The sequence below is a fragment of the Perca fluviatilis genome, chromosome 2 (genome assembly GCF_010015445.1).
Source record: "Perca fluviatilis chromosome 2, GENO_Pfluv_1.0, whole genome shotgun sequence".
Classification (NCBI taxonomy): Eukaryota; Metazoa; Chordata; class Actinopteri; order Perciformes; family Percidae; genus Perca; species Perca fluviatilis.
In genome coordinates, this window is record NC_053113.1 from 14,215,036 (window position 1) to 14,225,250 (window position 10,215).

The window sequence follows — 10,215 nt, forward strand, 5'->3', positions numbered from 1 at the left end:
CAGGGCCCTGAAAGAACATGAATGGGGGAGGCTGAAGAGTGATGGAGGGGATGACAGGATGGGGACAGGAATGACATACACCGCACAGTAGGTACTGCCGCTGCAATCTGTGTGTGCCTGAGCATGGGTGCACATTAAAGGCGTTTCTTTTCATGTTGGTTTTATGTCTTTTTTTCTGTTTTCTTGTACATGTCAGGAAAGTTGTGTCACAGTTCGTCATCTCGCATCACACCGCGCCTATTAACAGAGTCGACTGATTGGTTCTTTGTGTCATAGCAGGAAATTTGTTTGTTTGGGTGGTTCAGCAGTTCACTGATCAAACTATTTACACATTGTTCTGTAAAAGGGGCTGTTTGCACTAAAAATATATGTAATATTTACATGGGAAGACCATTTATAGGGAAACTATGTCAGTCAAGGCCACATGAAATAAAAGTGGGAAAAAGACAGGTGTACCAATATTTTTTCTTTTCTTTTGCGTAACTTGAAGTCACTACTCAAGTACTTTTTATTGTAGATACATTTTTGTACTCTCACTGACTTCTACTTAAGTACTAACCTTTAATCAAGTAACTACTTTTACTGGAGTGGAGTTTTTGACTACTCTGCCTTCCTTTTCCTGGGCAAACACACTGCTACGGTCTAAACTGAAGTCTGTTGTGAACTGCTGGCGATCTTTGAGTGATTACCAGTAGTTATGAAATATGCCACCACGGCAGAAAAATAAAAACTGTAAGCCTGAAAGTTATTGTTTCCCCTGTTAAAGAGCATAAAAGGTATTTATTTTTTTTGTATAGAGAGCTGTACTGTTAAGGTTACAATGTTTGATTAGAAGGTCATCCTTCCAACATGGTGACAATGAAGTCACTGGTAAAACAAACACACTATGACGGAGCTTTATTTCAGAAAGAGAATGTAGGTGGGCTAAAAAAATGTGCTAGTGACTGACCTAAAACGTCCCTCGGCTCTCTGACTAAGCTTAGAGGCGTGCCAACCAGCTGCTATGTGCTGCATACCCACTCTGATCCCTTGGTGGAAAAAACAGCCTCCACTCAAGCCAATGTGACGGTCAATTTGTCTTTGAATCTGCCAAAGCCAGCTGAGATAACAATAGGCACCCAGAGGACCGATAAATGTATCCTTGCATAAATGAAACAAGCTTTTGGTAAAAGATGGAGCCAGAGTTTTTTTTTTTTTTTTGTCTTTCTTTCTCCCCACAGTGCAGTGATTAACTTCATCATACTCAAATCCAAGCAGCTCATAACGTCTCGTGGAGAATGGTATTAACTTGTGCAGAGGTATTAGCCCAGGGCAACATTTTAGAACGGTTTTATCACTCTTGTGCCAGAGTTACATGCTGGCGTTGATGACTAAAGAAACTTGCCACACTATTTATAGGATAATCTCATGAAATCCCCCCACCACTCCGAACCCACCCTCACGCTCACTTATAATTATCCCGCTGACTTTGTTCTCCACTCTCTCTGTTCTTCCCTGTCCCACAGTAAAACTTAATGGAACTTCCTGTTTTACTATCAAAGGCCCTGCACACCCACGCCAGTGTCATTCTCGTTGATTAGAACTCTGTTCAACGGGAGTTGTCGGTCAAAAACACAGTTTTGAGCCAAGGTCCAATCAAGCAAAATATGTCTAAAGTCAAAGAATTTTGAAAGGGTTTGTACTCTAGAGTCCAGGCTTTTTAACCGTGTCATATAGCCAAATTTAACATTGCCTGCACGCTGACAAAAAAATGGAAGAGGCTCTTAAAGCGTAACTCTCTCCAAAATGCAAACTAGGGTCTTTTTGTGAATGTACCCGAGTCAAACTTTCGTTTAAAAGCATATTTAGGATGCAAGCGTCACTTTTAAGATTTACCATATTCTCGTTTTTCGGTCAAATGGCCTTTTGAATGGGAGTGGTAGGGGCACTTTTATGCTAGCCTTAAAATAGCTATTTTTAAAACATTGAGAAGGCTCGAAACAACATGAAACTTTGCTCGAAGTATCACCAGGGGCTCTACACCTTAACGAAAGCGTTGAGAACATTGTTTGTCTACCCAGAGTTTACTAAAAAAGGTTTTGAGCAACTCACTGTAGCTGTTCTTCTGGTTGCCGTCCATCCAGCCAGTCAAAAAGAGTCGAGGGAGGAGTCCGTTCATTCGCATTCGGAGATCGCATATTTTTAACTGGGAAAATGGCGGATAGCGTAAACAACAACTGCTAACATAAAAATGCCCCTACCACTCCCATTCAAAAGGCCATTTGACCGAAAAACGTGAATACGGTAAATCTTAAAAGTGACTCTTCCGTCCTAAATATGCTTTTAAACGAAAGTTTGACTCGGGTACATTCACAAAAAGACCCTAGGTTGCATTTTGGCAAGAGTTACGCTTTAAGATGCAAAGAAATCAATTTATTCCACATGCAAAAAGTGACAGAATGACCAAAACGCTCACTTTTTGGACCATTGTAAGCACAACTTGCCAAAATACCGTAAGTATACACCCTGTGAGACTTTGTATCACGGCTGCGTAGAGAGTCGTTTTTATTTCTTGGGTCTCTTATGTTTTCACATAATGGGAACTATTCTTAAATTCAGTCTGCTGCGAGTCCTACGTTTGCATTTCATGTCCTTGATGAAGGTCCAGAGAAAAAATGCTGACCAAGTAAAATGTTAATTTTATATTTTATTACGTGTCCTTAATATCTAGTTGGATCAAGGTTATAATTATAAACCATATTTTGCATTACAGACAGTAGCAATAAACCATCCATCATTTGGTTGCTTAAGATGTCAATGCAACAAATATGCAATTATTTACAGCTATTTATAAAAAGTTTTTTTTGCAGCGATATGCTGTCTTTAGGGGGTCAGTAAACAATGTTATCAACCTAATCTGTCATCGGAGGATGTGCAAAACATCACATATCTTAACAGGGAACCAAGGGGGAATTCAATTGTTGTGGCTTGAAGTTAGTGAACATGAAAACAAACAAGAAAGCCTAAACTCATCTTCCATCAGTCTGTCAGATACATCTCATCTAACTTCCGGGGGTGCAGCTCCATAGCGACCTGGGCTCGTTCTACTGTTGCCTTTGTTTTCTTGTTTTTTCGGTTACCTGTTTGTGTTGTGAAGCAGACAGATTGTAGCACTATGACTAAGAGAAATTTCCCCTCAGGAACAATAAAGTGGATTCTATCTATTCTATTTACAAGGGTGTAACTTTGGGTTCAACATTGGGGGTGGTTGAGACCTCCAACTATGTAGGGAGATCCCGGGACATGTCTACATGTATTGAGAAAAGAGACGAAAACCTTAGAAAAAAAAACATTAAAAAAAACGTCAAAAGGTGATAAATGTCAAAAGAAGCAGCAAAAATGTCGGGAAAAGCGACAAAAACATTGAAAACGCAACAACAACTTTGGAAATAGGATGGATTATTGGGGGGGGTTGTATCCCCCCCATCCCCCTTGTAAATTAGGCCTATGATCAGATATACTGTATAAACTCATATTTCTACCCATGTCTTTTCATTTATCGTAATATCATTTGCTCTTCATTTTATCCCCCCCCCCCCATTTTGTTATATACAGTATGTATTTAATATGCAGAAGTGGTTTTTAAACTTTTCTATATTGAACTGAACTTTGCATTGAGTTCATTTCAGACACAGACTTATGATTGACTGTTTACATTTCGTAAACACATGCACAAGCACCTCCCATTCACACTCTCTCATAACCACACGTCCCATGCCCATGCCCCAGTCAAGCTCTTCTTCTTCTACAGATCAACCCATATCTCTATCTGTTTTCCTCAAGAGTTCCCCCTGCAGGCCCCTCTTGTCACTTGCACCCAACTCTTCCTCGTCACCCTCCTTTTTACAGTTTTTCACGATCGCTATGACACTTTTTTCAATACTTTTAACAACTTTCCTAAACTCTTAACACAGCACAACATCCGTCTGTGTAGGCTATACAATTAACAAATTTCTTGTTGCTTTGACACAAAATGCATACAGTTAACACAAATTTAAAATGCTTAAATTTCTTTTACACACAAGCTCCACCAAAACCAAAACAATGGATCTTTACTGCCAAATTTCCAAATGCTTTCACACTGTATGTCAGAACAGATAACATCATGTTCTAAACCTAACTTATAGGCTAAAGTCAAAGTGAACAGCTGTTCAAATTGTAAATTGAAACACAAATATATCCCCTGCATTTTATACATGCATTTATTGGAAACAGCTGATTGAAGTTATGCAAATACGTAGATCAATCCCAGCTGATTCCCTTCTAGGAAACACACTCAGGTGTTGAGGTTCTTTCAATCGCATGATCATATGGTAGTACAGTAAAAGAGGACCTATTTGAACAATATACTGTAGATGAACACAGAAAATAAGAAAAATGCCTTCACATGGGAGAGGAAGAGGAGTACCAGGACAATTCTGTCTCTATCTCCTTTTTTTCATAAACCGTACATTCTATAAAGCTACTCTGACATGGGTCATTCATTTTTTGTATTGAATCTCTGCAGCAAAAGAAACAAAATGGTGGCCGGGTTGGATCAGTGGGTAGAGCAGGCACACATATACTTGGAGGTTTATGCCTCGACGCAGAGGTCCAGGGTTGATATCTGGCTTGTGACGATTTCCTGCATGTCTTCCCCCCCTCTCTCCCCTTTCTCAACTAGCTGTCCTGTCAAATAAAGGTGGAAAAGCCCAAAAAATAATCTTTACAGTAAAAGAAAATATGCATGCATTAACTAAACCCAACAAAACAAAAATGCAGAGAGACTTCAAGAGAAACTGCAGTCCAAAACACAATCTATGATCAATACAATATACTATTGTCTGTTGTATAAGGGCAGACCTGACTGACACATTTAAAATGATGCAGTTTCTGTAATTCCATAGGATGTTAGTGTTTTGTATGACATTGTGCTATGATTGACTAAATGTTCCTGTTGGGAGAGAACATGTGTTAGTGTTTTGCAAGAATTATTTGATTTTGAGACATGATTGCATTGTTTTGGTAGACATAGTGTATTGTGTAAGGGAATTATTGTATTTTGAAAATCAGTGTTGGAGTTTAGTTTACAAAGTGTGATTTTGAGAATGAAATTAACTGTTTTGCCAATCGTGTGTTGTAGGTGTGTTGGTGCGTTAAGAGTTTAGGAAAGTTGTTAAAAGTATTGAAAAAAGTGTCATAGCGATCGTGAAAAACTGTAATCACCAACCTAATGAGCTCCCCCTATGATCACGGAGCATATTTGATGATAAACCCCACAATGGCTTTGAACTGTTCGTCGGTCGCTGATGTCCATTCTTTGCCACCTGTTATTTCCAACAGTTCCCCCTACTGCTCAAATAACTCTGCTAGCCCACAGAGCCACTCTATCATTCCAGTTATAATCAATAACAGACCATACAAAGTCCCTTTCTCCCTCCCTAACAAACCTAATGTATCCAATCTGCACCCAATTACTTGCAAACTTCATACTGTTTCAAGCAATTCTGGTTTGCTCTTAAAATTGGCTGTTTTGAATGTCCGCTCTTTGTCTAATAAGTCATTTTTAATCAATGTCTTTATTACCCTTTACCACCTAGATTGTATGCTTCTTACGGAGACATGGTTAGATAATAGCTGCAGCGCTACAGTCCTTATTGAAGCATCACCCCCAAATTTCAACATTTTAAATGTCTCTAGTCGGCACATGATATTTGTGTACTGTGGTGAAAACCTCACCAAGCGTTATATTAGTTACCTTATACAGGCCCCCATAAATACTGTACAAGCTTCAGTGATTAATTTTCTGAAATGCTGTCGACTATATGTACTGATTTTAATTCTTTTATCTTAACTGGTGACTTCAATATTCATGTTGAAAATGTTAATGATAACGCTGCTAAAGATCTTTGTGCCCTGTTTGATACTTTCGAGCTGTCGCAGCATGTAAATGGCCCTCCTCACACTCACATACATTGGATTTGGTGCTTAGTAAGGGTCTTAGCATTACTGGTATTAATGTTAGGGATCTATCTCTGTCTGACCACTACTGCATTTTCTTTGATGCAGTAGTTTCTCCTGTGATTCACACACGATCTAAATCGGTCAAAAAAAGGTATATTACTGACAACACCAGTCTTACTTTAATGGAATTGGTATCTCATAAATTAATTACAGCAGCAGGGTCTGTAGAAGATCATCTCACAGTTTTATTCCGAAATACTCAGGGTACTTGATGTCATAGCACCTGTTACGACTAAAATAAGGTCTGGTAAACAGAAAGCCCCATGGAGAAATGCCCTGACAGTAGCTAATCAGAAGGAAGAATGCAGGAAGGCAGAATGCAGGAAGGCAGAACGAAGATGGCGAAAAACGAAAACACAGATTGACCATGAGATCTACATAGATAAACTCTGTCAGTACAACACTGTGCTACGCAGTACGAGGCAGTCCCACTTTTCAGGAGTTGTTAATGATGATAATAATAATGCATGTGTATTATTTGCCACTGTTGATAGGTTAACTAATCCCCGCCATGTCATGCCCTGACTTTGTCTCAACTAAACAATGTAAGGAGTTTTCCCAATTCTTCCAGAATAAAATGGAAAACATAAGATTCAGTATTAGCTCCACTCTGAGCAGAAACATTGACACTTCATCACCCCATACAAAAGGAATGGTCTCTGTCAGAATTTATTGCTATTAATTGCACAACACTCGCAGAAATCGTGCAGGTTCTTAAGCCATCCCAGTGCTCTCTAGACATCATGCCTGCTAGTTTCTTTAAAAATGTTTTTAGCTCGTTTGCAATGGATTTGTTGCTTATTGTAAAGGGCTTTTTACTCACAGGCAGTTTCCCTGCATCCCTGAAAACTGCAATTATCAGACCCCTTCTGTAATAGAGAAATCTTGATGCCTGCGTACTTCACAACTACAGGCCTATCTCGAATCTGCCCTTCGTAAGCAAAATTATTGAGAAAGTTGCTTTTAATCAAATCAATTAGTTCCTGGAAAAAATGACATCCTCACTAGCAATCAATGTGGTTTCTGTAAACGGCACAGAAACTGCTCTAAAGATTTTAAACGGCATTCGCTTGAATAATGATGCTGGTAGTTTGACATTCCTGGTGTTTTATTAGATCTTACTGCAGCTTTTGACACTGTCAGATCACACAATCCTCCTGGATAGATTAGAAAACTGGGTTGGGCTCTCAGGAACTGTCCTCAGGTGGTTCAGGGCATACTTAGATGGCAGGGGATATGTAGTAAGGATGGGCAATCTCGAATCGACCATGACATATGGAGTTCCACAAGGATCTGTTCTTGGGCCCCTTCTGTTCAATCTTTATATGCTTCCTCTTTGTTATACTCTGCAACACCATAAGATCTCTTATCATAGCTATGCGGACGATACCCAGATTTATCTTGCACTCTCATCAAATTACTGTGCTCCTATATACTCTCTATGTCTTTGTCTGGAGAAAGTAAAAAAGTGGATGCAACAAAATTTCCTCCAACTAAATGAAGATAAGACTGAAATAATTCTCTTTGGCATTAAAAAAGGAAGACTGGCACTAGTACTTACCTTGACTCTAGAGGACTAAAAACGAGTACCAAAGTCAAGAACCTTGGCATAATAATTGATGAAGACCTAAATGTTGGTCATCACATTAAAGCGGTAACCAAGTTATCTTTCTGGCATCTCAAAAACATAGCTTTCTGACTTCAATCATGAACTGTCTGCCACTTTACTATAGCTCCTCTACAGCAAGTTGAGGGGTTGACAAGAGTACTTGAGACTATCACATTCACCCCTTCAACAGAAATCAAGTCAAGTCTACTCTTACACTTCTTCTGTACCCGGTTGTCTTCTGTGCTGCTGTCACACAATCCCTCCCTCTTACATTTCTCTCTTTTGTTCTCTCCTGCACCTCAGCATGTCTCTCTCTACTGCTTTAGGAATTTTTTCTCCCTTTGAATTTTGATTCCTCCCCAGTGTCTGCACTCTCCTCCTGCCTTTCTAAAAACTCTCGTTTCTATTTCTCTCTCTATCTCTGCCTCCTTGTGTGCATCTCTCTCTTCTTCTCCCTTGATGTTTCTTTCTGTTTGTCTCTTGATTCGTCTCAAACAATCTAACACTGGTTTTGATCTCACTATACCGCTCTTTCACTCAGTCTTTCTCTCTCACACACACTCTCAGACTGTCTCTTTCCTCCTGGGTTGCGGTTGCCTGTAGATCAGAGTTGGCATGTCTCTCAGTAAGCTACCGAGTTACAGAGTTACTTGATTCATCCCAGCTATCTGGGTCACCCATTTCTGAACAAACTCACACATTTTAATGCTGTGAAAGGAAGTACTGTAAAGTGTTTTACCACATCAGTTCAACAATATACCTATACCACCACCAATGTGATTATTGCTCCACTATCTATAAATCTACACAGATTACTGCAGTAACCTGAACCATCCCCCGCCAAAAAAAAGTGAACATAAGTTTGTCCTAATAAAATGGATACATCTTACATAAACATACCAGTATATTCCTGCATGCAAAACATCCTACATAGTTATATATCTATACCCTATACAGCCTATAATAAAATAGTACGCATTGCTATAGCTGAAACTACCCAACAGTATAAAGTATAGTATAAGTCGAGCACCAGTTACAACATTAAAATGCTGCTTACACCTTAATGCATCAATAATAATAACTCTTGTCTTCTTTACAATATACTACTTTTACTTTGATACTTAAGTACATGTTACTGTTCCATGCTGTGCTTAAATAAAATTAATAGTTTTACTTGTTTTGGCTGTGTATAACACTGGAGTCAAATTCCTTGTATATGTACACATACTTGGCCAATCAAGCTGATTCTAATATTGTGATGTGACTTATGTCACTTTTATAAAAAGTGAGAATACTTATTCCACCAGAATTAATTTCACCAGATAAATCTCCTCCGGGGACAAAGGCAAACTACAGGGTGTCGTATCAGATGTTCTCAAACTTTTCCCCTTGGGGCGCCTTAATCTGATGAGATTCCTGCCTGTGAGGTGGAACACAGTCTGAGATGATTTTATATACTGCAGAATTGGGTTACTGTCTATACCAGCTTTGTGATGGTGATGACATTCTGAAGAGTATTTGTTGAACATTATCCCACTGTGCTCACCTTTATGGTGAATGAAATTTAGTCTAAAACACGTTTTAATCTATAATAAGGGACAAAAAAAAATCCACCCTAAAGTCTATATTAAACCCAAGAAGCCCACTGTGGGAAGCAGTGTGACATATTTGAATGTTCTCTAATTGTAGATAATTGGCTGGCAGGGAGGGAAGGGAACAGACACCCCACCCACCACCCCTGACCGGCTGTGAAGTAAAACGTCACCGGATCCACTTCACGTTTTTCCCTGCGCCCTTATTAAGCGCTGTGCGCAAGGATTAGAGCACAACAAACAAGAAGGGCTGCATGCAGAAGACACTGAAAACGTTGGAATGTGCTGACCGAAGAAGAAAATCGAGAAATCAGGACGTATTTCTTTGTTGTTGCTGCTGCTGCTGCTGCTGCTGCGTCCCGGAGCATCATCTGTAGCTGCCTTCGCCGGAGGATGCTGCGTCTCTTGAACCGCTGCTATCTGCTCAGAATCTGTGCTGTCTCCTCAGTTGCCTCTCACTGTGAATCACACAACGTGTGACGGGTGGAAGAAGCTGAGCGAACAGGCTTCCGGGGAGCAGAATGGTTGAATGAACGTTTAGAAGGTTTTCCCTGAGCATCTGCAAGGCTTTTCCTGCGCGCAGTCCTCCTCAGTCGAATCACTGCCGACTTCTGTTAGACGCAAAGGAAGGGAAAAAAAAAAAATACCGAGTTGATAATCTCCTCACTGTTAAATTATTTAGGAGTAGCCCATCGGTTCCTCAAGATCAACATATGCCGGTGTCTTTGTCTTACATCTTCCGTGCGTGAGCTTAAACGCCGGCTTGCAGTGGCGTTAACACGGATGAAAGCCGATGGCCAGGCGCCCCATTTTTCCACAGAAGGGGGATGCAACCTAAAATAACCCCGGCGCCAAATGGTAAGAGAGCAGATTTAATGACCAGGAATCAGTGCAATATGGCTCAACATTTGCAGTCAGGTTTCTGTTTCTCTATGATGTGTGTGTGCCGATTTAACACTCTTGCTGAATTAT